The 12,083-nt window shown below is 37.5% G+C and overlaps 1 protein-coding gene across 8 annotated transcripts in view; it reads left to right on the plus strand.

Annotated features, from left to right (window-relative positions):
* CAMK2D (calcium/calmodulin dependent protein kinase II delta) overlaps positions 1 to 12,083 on the plus strand; it is a gene marked incomplete at its 3' end in the record, with an annotated part of 279,253 nt that overhangs the window by 254,974 nt on the left and 12,196 nt on the right. The window lies entirely within an intron of this gene.

A 12,083-nucleotide genomic window follows, 5' to 3' on the forward strand; every position in this document is an offset into this window, starting at 1 on the left:
ATTGGGGAAAATAACTTGCTGTGGTGGTGTCTATTTTGAGTACAGAGTATTTTTACTCTCTGCTTAGCTAGTTTACTGAGAATTATAGTATTCTAATTAAAAAAAAATTGTATACTATTACATTGTATAGAGTTACGGTGAACAAAAATGTAAAGATACTGCTGAAGAATTAGAGAATTACCTCTGAAAAGCTTAACAGTCTCTAATGACAGAAAAGAGCTTATTTAAAGAGACCCCAGTGATTTTTTTTAGAGGTACTGTGACCAGTGTAGAAACGGTATGAGCATATGAGATTGTGTTTTTAAATCTCTCTTCAGGAAATAGAAAAAAGACTAGACTAAGATGGAACTTACTAACGCTATTTAAATATATGAACAGTTAATAAAAATGAAGTGTGGTGCTTGCTTGTTTGTTATGGAGGATAAAACAAACAACGTTTGTTTGGGATGAATGTGTAAGCGCCTGTGTCTGAGTTGGTAAGGTCCTTTTAGTCTGTACTAGAATTTTCTAACATGAGCAGTGTTGTGAATTATTGAAGAATTTCCTCTTCAGTGGTTTGTGATGTGTTGTATAATCTGCCTATGCAAGTGCTAAAGATAACCCTTATAGGCGTTCTAAGTGGTCTGTCCCCCTGGAACTTCAAGTTTCTAAGTGTGGACTGTTAATTACTCATCAGATAACCTGAATGGTGTCTTTGATGAGTGTTCATCTTTTATATTCAACAAATAATGGAAAAAAGTATTTCATACTCACAAATATGTATCTACTATGTTACATTTTATGATAATTTACATTTATAATATATCCTAGAATAAATGAAAGCAACAGTAATATGTTGTTAGTTCTGAAATATATAGTTCATAATTGTAATTCTTTCTATACTCACATTGATTAAAACAAGAATAAATTTACTGGTCTTGTAAAATTTGGCCAAGATATTCCAACAAGTACTTGTCAACAGGAAAAAATACTACACAGTCTACAAGTTGAGAGTTATGTTTTGTTCAAGGACTTTACTGAGGACTATAGCCTGGGAGGCAGCCTCTCAGATAGCTCTGAGGAAGTGTCCCAAAGAGGTAAGGGAAGAGCCAGGGTATGTAGAAGTTTTTGCTGGAAAAAAAAAAAATTAGTGGAACATCAAAAGATTACTGCTAATCTCACACACACACACACACACACACACACACACACACACACGAAAACAGACATCCCAAGTTAGTGAATTTAGTGCTTTGTATGTATGGGAAGATGCAAGAGTCTGGGCTTATTGAAATTATTCCTTTGATATGCATCTTAACTATCTAGGGCCAGTATCCTGGTTTTTTCCATCCTGAATTCCCCTCAGGGTGCACTGTCAGGGGTGGCTGCAGTGGCTGATGGCTTGATGGCAACAACATTCTTGTACTTTACTGAAATGGTAGGCAACCTTTTTGGTCCACATACTTTTAAATCAGTTTTCTAAGCTGAATTTAGATCAGAATATCCCAGAGCTAAAGCGGTTATATAGTGCCAGTGTGAGGTATATCACTTTAATAAAAAGTATTAGCCATGAAAACTCATTGAAGAATTTTTGGTCTGATAAGATATTTTCACCCTCCCAAATTAAGTTTTGAAAAATATAGTAACTAATCACAGAAATGACTCTTGGTCCTAGGAGTCTTGTCACTGTTCTCTGTCAAATGCATGGGGACATGAGAAGAGTTACAGGAATTCACATCATTTTGTGAGTGTGTGTGTGTGTGTGTGTGTGTCTGTGTGTGTGTGTGGTGAAAATAGGTTATTTTCCTCCAAACCTTAAGTATGTCTTGCAAGTTGTGATAACCCATTATAAATTTATCCAGACTGACTACTGCTCGGCCTTTTCAATCCATGGTCTGACATCTCAGAAGGCTATAATAATTATCAGATCATCAAAGTTAGGCATATAGGCACATATATTACATCGAGCCCTGACCTTTGGATCTACAATGCAGTAGACAAATGCATTATACAGTTGACTTATCAAGAGAGTCTGTTAATTTCCCATAATTTTCCAAATTAAAATCATTCCTTAACTATAGATACGTTATTTGTTCCATTAACTTTTTTCACTAGTTCCCTAATTTACTGTTGATTGTAGATGCTCTAGTTATTTTGAACAGTGTGTGGTGTGATTGTGTTCTATGACATATTTCGTGAATTGGCCTCTCTTTTTTCCACTTCGCTAAACCTGATCTGCTCTTGCAGTTTCCATTCAATGATTCTGGAAGCATGGATTGGATAATGATAGACTTTGCAATGAAAGTTGCTGAAGATGAGAATTAGCTAGAAAGCATGGAATTACAATGAGAGCAGATGCTGCTGCATATTCTTGAGCAGTAGTAAGATCTGCTGTTTTATCTTGTCAGTCTCGTCAAGGGAAATTGGTCAGAATGAGATGAGTATTATTTAACACTTAGAAAGAAGGGAGATGATGTTCTTATAATTAAAATATCTGTATGATCTGTACAGTGGTGGGTGAGGAAACTGCTTAGTGTCAACCTCATTGAAGCAAACACTGGTGTGAGAAATACTGAAATGCGTTTAGGAACTTGTGTGAACCTGGAAACAAGGGGAAAAGACCTTTAAAAAATATATGGGACTTAATAATAAATGTAGTCACAGAATAACATTTTTTTATACTCTAACTGTAGTCAACCTGGTGCTTTCTCAAAAAAATCCAAAGACATCACACTTCAATTAATTTTGGTGTATCTTTCTGTTCGTTTTTTATTTTTGCTTTTTGCAAAATGAACAAAGATACATGACGGTTCTCTACCATGGCGGATAGACTTCTAGGCTCCTGCATTCTTGGTCCAAGGGAGCATTCATGAATCTACCAGTTAAATTATTCAGGAAAGTAGAGTTATAAATAAACTTATCTAAGCATACAGTGGATTCTGTTTTTCATTGAAGTCAAATTTTATACTTTTTCTAAAGGAATAGGTTACTTAAAAGAAACTAAATTAATTATAAGCTGAGCAACAGCAGTAGAAATCATTGAAAAAAATAAAAGCCTACACTCATGGCTGCACAAGATTTTAACTCTTCTCAATATTTTATACTGCCTGTCCATACTGAAGGACAGAGCATGAACAGGTTGGCATTTACTTTTGACCTGAAAGATACATGCCCTGTTTTGGCTAATATCATGTAAAATTGATTGGAGGGGTTAGTTGGAATCATTACAGTTCCAAGATTTGGGGAAAGCTGGATTTCATTCATGACAAAACAAGCCCCCCAAAAACAAGGCAAAAAATAACTTTCCAAATATTTAAAAATCCTAAGTCTCATTCTCTCTTTTCTTAGTCTGATTTTTCTTTTGAGACAGCAGTTTTAACCATCACCTTGGTTCTGCAGTGGAAGAAAGAGATACCTCTTGAGAATGCTTAGTATTTCTCTTATCATGCAAATATATACACCTGATGCCCGGAGACTACAATTTTAATCTTAAATCTAAGCAGTTGATAAGATTCTTTGAACCAGTTTCTTAAAATCTCTTTTTTTTTCCATGTCGTCAACTCTTAACTGGAAGTGGAACCACACCTATCTAATTCATAAAACATCTTAATACTTAGAATACTCAATGGTATTCATAATGTTGTCCTATTTCTAGCTTCTGCAAGTCAGCTGCAGGTGGCAGAAAAGTTACCCAATTACTTTAATGTGGATGGACTGAATTCTTTCATATCAGCAAATGTTCTGTATAACTATATATAGCTTCTTTAGACCCTGAAAGTTTTATGTAAGCCATTTTTAATGAAAATCTTTATAAATACTTTACACATCCTTTAATCTTTAAAAAAATAGTAAATATTTTTTTCATCTTCAGATTCAGACTCATCTTAGGAATGACACAGCCATATTTTGTAACCCAGTGATATCTTCACAAACCTTTTTAAAAAATCTAAACCTATTTTCACTTACACTAAATGATCCCAATGCCAGACTCTTCTGTTCTTAAATATTTGTTAATCATTTACTATCAGACCATAGCAATTTAACAGGACTAAGACTAGTAGTACTTCTTCCCCAATGAACAATTTATGAGAACAATTCAGAGTAGTTAGGTTTTTATAGAGCAAAGTACAAAGATGATTTGAATAATTTATCTTTTAAATCTTGAGGGCCTCTAGCAATTAAAAGGCTGAATATTGGTGTTATTGAACAAGTGAATTATGGATAAGTGAGCTTTACAATAATTTCTTGAAAAGCAGTCTTGACTAGAAGCTTGGTAATTTCCAGGTGTTATATTTGGATAAAATATTATATAATAGAGTATTAAGCCAATCAACTCCAGAATCTTCGATGACTTTGATTTTAAAAGCCAAAATAATGGAAATTACTCTCCTAAATATTAACTAATATATCAAACTAGTGAAATAAAAATAGTCACTAAGAAACAAGCTGTTAATTGCACAGGAAACTCCAAACATAGCTGAGTTGATAGGCACCTTTTTCTATAAAACTACCCAGAACATGAAAATGATCCTAATTTGTATATTTGCCTAAAATAAAAACTATTCCCAAGAGTTATTTTTGTTAATGGCAGCATGGAAAAAGACAATAAAACCATGGGATACCCAGTTTTGTGGAACTGGTGTATTAATTAATTACAACTCTGGCTCAGTAATTAAGTCATCAGTCACCTTCCCAGAGGAAGTTCAAAGACATTTAGGTAGTTCATTTAAGTTTATGATTTCAAAATATTGAATGAGGCACTATGGGCTGGAAAGGAACATAGATTGGTGAATTAAACAGCAGACAGCACCTCAGCCAGATAACTCTCCAGCCCTGGCACAGCTTCTGAATTTGCTGGATGACTTGAGTAAGTCACTTAACCTCCCTGTCCTTCAAGTCTCTGGCAGGCAGGTACCCAATAACTCTGAGAAACGTGGAAGGAGTAGTTAAATTAAATAGAGCAAAATTTTTAAATTTATTTTATTGAAATATAGTTGATTTACAATGTTGTGTTAATTTCTGCTGTACAGCAAAGTGATTCAGTTATACATACATATACATTCTTTTTCATATTCTTTTCCATATGGTTTATTACAGGATATTGAATATAGTTCCCTGTGCTATACAGTAGGACCATGTTATTTATCCATTCTATACACAATAGTTTGCATCTGCTAATCCCAACTCCCAGTCCATTCCTCCCCACCCACCTTGGCAACCACAAGTCTGTTCTCTACATCTGCGTGTCTGTTTCTGTTTCATAGATAGGTTCGTTTGTGTCATATTTTAGATTCCACATATAAGTGATACCATATGGTATTTGTCTTTCTCTTTTTGACTTACTTTACTTGGTATGGTAATCTCTAGGTCCATCCACGTTGCTGCAAATGGCATTATTTCGTTCTTTTTGATGGCTGAGTAGTATTCCATTATATATATGTATCACATCTTTATTCATCTGTCAGTTGACATTTAGGTTGTTTCCATATATTGACTATTGTGAATAGTGCTGCTATGAACATAGGGTTGCATGTATATTTTTGAATTATAGTTTTGTCCAGATATATACCCAGGAGTGTGATTGCTGAATTATATGGCAACTCTGTTTTCAGTTTTTTGAGGAATCTCCATACTGTTCTCCATAGGGGCTGTACCAATTTACATTCCCACCAACAATGTAGGAAGGTTCACTTTTCTCCACACCCTCTCCAGCATTTATTGTTTGTAGATTTTTTGATGATGGCCATTCTGACTAGTGTGAGGTGATACCTCATTGTAGTTTTGATTTGCATTTCTCTAATGATTAGTGATGTTGAGCATACTTTCATGTGTTTGTTGGCCATCGGTTTGACTTCTTGGGAGAAATGTCTATTTAGGTCTTCTGCGCATTTTTCAATTGGGTTGTTTGTTTTTTGGTTGTTGAGTTGTATAAGCTGTTTGTATATTTTGGAAATTAAGCCCTTGCTGGTCACATTATTTGCAAATATTTTCTCCTAGTCTCTAGGTTGTCTTTTTGTTTTGTTATGGTTTCTTTTGCTGTACAAAAGCTTGTAAACTTGATTAGGTCCCATTTGTTTATTTTTACTTTTATTTCTATTGCCTCGGGAGACTGACCAAAGAAAACATGGGTACGATTTATGTGAGAGAATAATAGAATAAATATTCACAAAGAGTAAATGAGTAGAATTGCTAAGCTAAGATGATACATATAAAAAAAACTAAACAACTTTTGATCACTGAATAAGTAAATCTTTAGGCACAGTTCACTAAAAGATTTTAATATTCGATACTCTGCTAACATTTTAGTGAATCTCAATTTGCATGTATAAATTCAGTTTATTTCCTAACCCAAGTTCCATTGTAGGCCAACTAGTCTTCTGAATAAGTTTCATTATTAAATAGTTTCACCTCAAGCTAATAAATTTAAAATCTGAACAAAGATTCAGAAAAAGCCTGAGCTCAGATAACTTGGTTCTTTCTCTCCATTCAACTCTCTTAAAAGAAATTATAAGTTTAAACATTGAAAGATGTGCCTAGTTTAATCTTTCTAGACCTATACAGATTACTTCCCCATGGAAATACTGTGGCCTCATATATGGTGGTAATTCTGCTGATTTTGAGATGCGCAGGACCCATGAATGCCTTTCCAGTTAGCATAATCACAGCCAGGCTGCTACCAGACATGATCATCATCACCTCCATACTTGGCATTTATCTAATGCATTAAAGTGCACAAAGAACTTTATATACATTGTCTATCCATGTATTTATGTATTCATATGTGCATGCATTGAGACATTTACTCAATACTAGGTGTTAAAAGGTAGAAAGTGGTCATGCCCTGGTCAGATCTGTGAACATCCTGTGATGATGCTATAGGAGGACCACAGTGAGATTGAATAGCTGCATCTGGAACACTCAGGAAAGTCCATCCAGAAGAGGTGACATTGGAGCAAAGTACTGAGGGAGATTTCCAGGCAGAAGACAGAGTTTCCAGGCAGAAGGAACAGCGAGAGGAAAGGCACAGAATTATCAATGAGCCAGGACTAGTTGGGAAAGAGTGAGCCCCTTGGTGTAGCTGTAGAATAGGTTATGTGGGAGCCCTGGGGGAAAAGAAGTGTCGGGAAATGAAGCTGGAAAAAAAGAGAGTAGGGAACCCTTTAAAGAACAAACAAACAGGGCTTCCCTGGTGGCACAGTGGTTGAGAGTTCGCCTGCCGATGCAGGGGACGCGGGTTCGTGCCCCGGTCCGGGAAGATCCCACATGCCGTAGAGCGGCTGGGCCCGTGAGCCATGGCCGCTGAGCCTGTGCGTCCGGAGCCTGTGCTCTGCAACGGGAGAGGCCACAGCAGTGAGAGGCCCGCGTACCGCAAAAAAAAATAAAAATAAAAATAAAAGAACAAACAAAGAAGTGTGAGCTTTGGCTTCCAGAGAGTGGGGTAACAGCACGGTCAGCTCTGTTCTATAGAGGGATGATTCTGCAGCAGTGAGGAGTGGAGGGGCTGGTGAGGAGAGGGTATGGGAGGAGAAGGGGGAGACCTCAGGGCAGGAGTGGTTAGGAACATCCGACAGCCAGAATCAGAGCAATGGCAATGAGCCCAGAGAGGAAGAAATGGATCTGAGAAAGATTTGGATGAATAAAGAGGAGCCGGTGATCAACTGTATGAGGAATTGAAAAGAGGCATCAAGGATTTTGGTGAAGGCAGCTGAGTAGATTACGATGCCACCATCCAAGAGGAGAAATACAACAGAAGCAGCAGGTTTTGCAAGGAAGATGCTTGACGTCAATTTTGAGCACCCCAGGTGTGAAATGCCAGGACAACAGGGAGTGTTTAGATTGCAGTCACAAAAATGAACTTGGAGCCCAGAAAGATTTAAGGTCCGTGATAGAGATTTGGCAGTCTTCAGTAGATGGTCAAAGCCAGAGGAATAAATGAGATTACCAAGAAAAAAGGAAAGAAATGAGGAAGAGGCTGAAGACATACCCTGGGAAACAACACGGTAATTGCTAAGGATAAATTATATGACTCATGGATGATCGGATAAGAAAGCACTTGAGTTTGCTCATTCAAATATGTACTGAACATTTACTCTATGCCATGTACTATGCTAGATGCGGGTTGTAATGGTGAGGTACCTACCCCTCTGGAGTTTACAACATAATAATAGAGAAAACTGATCAAATACACACAAAGAAGTACGTAAGTACAAGTGTACCAAGTGCTTTTAAACAGCAGGTGTAGGATATGTGTGGACTTATAACACGGGGACCTCTCCTAAAATGAGACTCCAAGTAGGATTTTTTGAAGAAATAATAGGTGAGTTGAAAGCTGATAAAAGAAATGAAGGCAATAATGGGGGACACTTTCCCAAGAAGAGAGGGCAGCTCACATGAAGAGCTGGCAATAGGAGGAAGCATGGTCATTTTGAATTGCTGAGAGAAGGCGCCATGGGTGGGGTGTAGAGGATAAAGTAAGGCAGCCTTTGAGTGGGGCTGGCGAGATGGACAGGGTTTAGATTATACGGGGTTTCATAGTCCCTCTTCAGATAATTTTTCTGGACAAGAAATGATGGGTGCTTGTACCGGAGTGATGGTAAGAAGAAAAGAAGTGGACTAATGTGTAAGGCCTTGAAAAGGCAAAATCAATAGGGCTTGAAGGATTGGATTCGGAGTCAGGGTGTGAGAAAGTCAAAAATTGTCCTCAGGCTTCTTTCTGGCTCGTGCACCTGGGTGGATGATGCCGTTCACCTGGATGGAGGTCCCTGGAAGAGCAAATAGGTTTGTGGCAACAGAAGTTCATATGCTCAGTTTAGGGTATGTTGGATTCCAGACGCATTAAAGATATCCAAACGGAGATTCCAAAATAGGCACAGACATACAGACCTGGAGGAAAAGTCTAGAAACAAGGTAACAATTTGGGAGTCATGGGATACAGACAGCAATTTAAAACACTGGTGTAGATAGAACCATAGGGATAACAGTATATGGTAAGAGGGCCTCAGACCGAGCCTTTAAAAGGAATTGAAACGTTTCAAGTCCACATTGCAAATGAGAGTGAGATGATGAGAGCAGAGAAAAGAGAAAAAAGGGGAGTATTTCAAGATGGCAGAAAGGAGTCATCAGCAAACTCTGTGCCTTTGGGCAGTGCCTGTACTCTGTACTTCTGTTAACCAGAGAGGTAACATCGGTCTGCATATCTCAGAGAATTGTCCTGATGCTCAGATCTGATAATGCTTGAGAAATATTGAAATCTATCAGTTGTTTTATTACATAATCACTTTCGGTTCCCAGGGATATATTTTTTTGGGGTTTTGAGTTTGTTTTTTTTTTTAAACACTGGGCCCATTCACACTCTTATCTTTCTCTTCCAGGCTTCTTTAGAACAATAAAGAGACAAAAAATATGAATTTGAACATGACAGTGTTCTCAGTTCTTTTGCAGAATTGCATGGGAAGTAATCGCACTCAGGATCTGGAGCATTTCTGCCGCTTGCTTTTCTCTCCTGCCTTTCCCCTAGGAACCTGGAAATCCCCAGAAACTACTTTGGGACCTGTGGGTATAGGCTTGAGCCCCTCAATTCTATAAATAAAACTATTTGGTAATCAGTTCCCTGTGATTAAGTGTCTAGCCATGAGGTTAGAAGCTTCTGGTACTCAGGGAACACCTTACTGGTACACTCTTCCCTCACCTTCAGGGTAATTAGTGACACCTCTCAAGCTCTCCCCACTTTGACTTCCGGAGTGGCCATTACTTGACATTCGGGAAGAGGGAAGGCCAGAGGATAGCGACCCCTCCCCCCAGAACATAGACATCCAGGCACCTTGCGCAGTGATTGTTCCTCAGCCTCACTGCTGGCGAGAGGAGATATAGCGAGCATCAAACCCTCCTTCTTCCTCTAGGTCACTGTGGCAACAGTTCCAACCACAACAGACTTCTATATACAAATGATTCATTCCCAGCCTTCTGCTTTCCTTTAAAGAGTCAGCTGTCATGTGCTGCCCTGACTCACTCGAGCGCCTTTGCTCCAGGGAAATAAGCACTCTAAAGATTACTGAGTTCCAGGCCCCTCCTGAGCCAAGAGAGGCACGTTGCTTTCATGATGATGCAGCACAGAAGCCTTCTGGCTACTTCCCATGTGCCGTCCTGCCAGCTACAGCACCACTGTTTCTGAAAATAAGAACTAAGAAGGCCACTTGTGTTGCTTTGATTATGCAGGACAAAAATTAAGCCAGTTGTAGGATGCAGACTGTTGAAGAGCTAATGAGTGTTTCCATAGTGGTTCAGAGTGAGACATGGCCATGTACACCGATGTTTCTAATTGCATATTATGCTTCTGAAGGAATCTAGAGACCTCCAGGAACTTCAGAAGGTGACCCAGAACTGTTCGCACTTTGTAAACTAACGCTTAGCCTAATGAAGCTCTTCAAAGGGCAGTGATCTTATGTTCATTTTTTCCTTCTTTTATTCTAAAAAATTAACATTGTTTTCTAAACTGTAGTTTTTTTTCCTATTAGCCACATAGCATCCTAAGAAATCTATTAGTTTTAAATGAGGATTTAATACGAGGAGGAAGTTTTGGTAGTCACATTTTTCTAATCTCATTTTCTGAGCTCCTCTGCACCAGTGTCCTTTATATTCCAGAATTGGGTCAGCTGTCATGCGTTTTTGCCAAATGTTCATACTGTTGACGCTACAGACAGATGAATCACTTATTGCCTAACTAAATTAAGCTAAACTGTGCCATTGGCACCATCCCTATTACAGAATTATTCCCTGCCACTACTTCTGTCAGTATGCTTTGATGTTCGATATATTATAACTATTCATTCATCAAATGATAATGGGCAAGAAATGTTTTAGGTGTGTATAGGAGCTAAGAAACCTTATGTTATTTTTTTCAATATAAATGAAATTATGTAAATAACTGAATATGGAATCTAACCTGTATGGAGATAATTTTTTGATATTATCAACCTTGACATTGTTAGCAACCATTTGTGGACAAATCATATTTTATAAGGTAGTCTCATATAATCTCAGTAAAGTCAAGTTAGGTTTACAGAACATTTGTTTTTTGTTTTTTTACATCTTTATTGGAGTATAATTGCTTTACAATGGTGTGTTAGTTTCTGCTTTGTAACAAAGTGAATCAGCTCCTCCCTCTTGCGTGTCCCTTCCCCCCTCCCTATCCCTCCTATCTAGGTGATCACCTATCCCTCCTATCTAGGTGATCACCAAGCACCAGGACATTTGTTTTAAATAAGGAATATCACAACCTGGATAACCTGGAGTTTTTGGTTTTTGTTTTTTTTTTTTTTGTACCGATAAGTCTTTATTCATTGTATTTTCCCAAGGAAAAGAAGAGGAAGGGAAAAGGGTCAGCACGTGTGTTACAAAATGATAGCAAATGGGAAAGGAAGTACCCGGCACAGCAAAATCAACCAACAAATAAACACTGCCCAGATGGGGTCGCCAAAGCCCAAGGGGGCTCAGTCTCCTGCAGTTCAGTAATGAGGGGAATAACCTGGAGTTTTGAAAGGGAATATAAACTTTAAGTTTGTGGTTAAGAATCTGCTGAAAAAAAAGATCAGATTCATTAAAAATGCAAACTGGTTGACTTTAATCAATAAGAACTAAAACCAGACTTCAGCTTTTTCTATAATGAATAGCAGCCTATCTAAGATAGATGGAAATAACTTTTTGTGATTACCCCCAGTTTATTTCCAGTGATTTAAGAAAGTATCACAATGTTCTTTAAACAAAATTCAATTAAATTTAATTTTAAAATATTTCATGCCTTTATTTCCTTAGTAAGAGAATACTGTTCTGAAATCAGGAAAAGGTTATCAACATCAGTTGATCAAATTCAACTTATTGAGCATCTATTTTATTAAAGACATTGGATAAAGCTTTTTCGAGGATACAAAGAAATAACATGTTCTTTGCCCACAGGGAGCTTTTAATTTAACTAGGAAGACATTACACAGTAAACCAAGTTTAGTAACAATTTAAAACAATAATTTAACTAAAGAAGTTGTCATGGTATATACTATATGCTTAATTGCCCAATGAATAATACAAGGTAGGCTTTCCACAAAGGGAAA

This window comes from Leucopleurus acutus (genome assembly GCF_964270905.1).
Source record: "Leucopleurus acutus genome assembly, chromosome: 4".
Lineage (NCBI taxonomy): Eukaryota > Metazoa > Chordata > Mammalia > Artiodactyla > Delphinidae > Leucopleurus > Leucopleurus acutus.